Source organism: Mchenga conophoros, linkage group LG14 (assembly GCF_057382185.1).
Source record: "Mchenga conophoros isolate Kocher_MC1m ecotype Shallow Benthic linkage group LG14, M_conophoros_male_GT1.1, whole genome shotgun sequence".
NCBI lineage: Eukaryota > Metazoa > Chordata > Actinopteri > Cichliformes > Cichlidae > Mchenga > Mchenga conophoros.
Genome location: NC_140539.1, coordinates 6,645,404 through 6,647,181, shown reverse-complemented (window position 1 = coordinate 6,647,181; position 1,778 = coordinate 6,645,404).

Here is a 1,778-nt window from a genome sequence, read left to right as displayed (position 1 = left end):
CAGTTTTCCTTCTCGGGGGTCGTCGCCTCCTCTTTTATATGAGCGCAGCAGCGGTACACAAACAACAGAGCCTCTCCATTGGCTACTGGCTGAGCTAGAGACCAGCCGTGGCCAATCAGAGCGCTCCAATGTTATACATGTGCACTGTTTCACAATATATTAAGAAATATACTGTGGGGGCTTGTTTGGACAAGGACTGAACAGCTGGTCATTATGTAGCTCTCACTGTGAAACAAAAACAGTGTCATAAAGAGGACAGCACAACCCAGACTGTCCAGCTGTGATCTGTGGAGGAAAAAATGTTCTGCATCTGCATTAAAGGTGTCAGTGGGCTACGGTAAACTAGGAAACTTCTGAAAAGCCTCGTGAGGTGTGTGTGCTTATGTAAGCCACAAATTGCCCATAAATCCACCAGAATATGAGGTGACACCCTGTTTACTTTCAGCTTCGTGCCAAATGCAGGATTCCTTGAACTACAGGAGAGGAGGGTTTACATGGTCCAGAGGAAAAAGCTCCTCTGAGGAGGGCAAATAACACCAGGGGAGTATTCTCAGTGGGCGACACCTGCTGGCTGCCTCAAACCATGACAGCGCAGTGCAGAGATTATACAGACAGTTAAACCACTGAAAACGTGCTTCTCAAAGGTTCAGCGGGAAACCTAGTGTTTACTATAGCACAGACCTCTAAACTGTTTGACAGCAGAATCACATAATCAGCACTCACGTGATCAGTGGAGCCATTTAAAGGAGTCTGTTGAATCAGATTCAAACAAATTACCATGAGATAACGGTCTTGATGCACGTTCAATTCCAAAAAGTTGATTGTGTTAATCTGGACATAGCATTTTCAGTGGGACTCAGATAGCTCCATTCCTATTTCATCCTCCCCACAACAACAGACACTTTGGAGATGGAGATCACTGCTTTTGTGACATGTTAGGTATTTTGTAGCACAGACACAACCATTCCTGCTCTTTTGAGGAGGTAATTTGGATCAGATTGGACTCCTGCATGTGGTTCTATCCCCCACATGGTTTAAATGAAGAATATGATATGAGCCGTTGTGGTTCTGACTCACTGCCTGCAGTGCAGTTTGTGCATGAAAACAGTTTTCTGATGCTATCAGTTTGATCTGTATTTTATAAAACATCCAACTTGGATTTTTTAAAAATTAGTTAATGATTGATACAACAGGGTGAACTTGAGCAGCTGCACAGCATATACACTTACACCATGAAGTATAGGGAGGTGTTTGACAGTTTTTATAAGCTTTGTTGTTTCCTGTCAATATAACAATACAACTTGTTACTGTTCCATCATTTTGATGTTTAATTTGATTTCTTATTTTTAACAGATTTTTAAAAAATTTAAATAGGCCTGTAATGACAGTTTTTACCTCTATACTACTTTTGTTGGACTCTAATGGAGTAGTTTTCCATGTTTCAACATTGAAAACGATCCTTATTAATCATATACCGAGGCCTGGTGCGGTTCCTCGGTTCATCCACTGAACACTGAAAGTAGTAATTTCGGTTCATGTTACTTTAAGCTAACTTTCTCCTGATTGGCTGTCCCTCGCAAAGAGAAAGTTTGATTGGCAGGTGGGTGGAGCATTTGCCTCACATGGGTCATTTGTGCACATAATGACCTGTTTATCTGAAACACGCTGTATAACACTCACCAATCAGTTTGCTTATCAGCTAAACCTTTTACACTCACTGATCACTGTATCGACCGCTCTTTAACATAAATATCTAATCAGCCAATCACATGGCAACA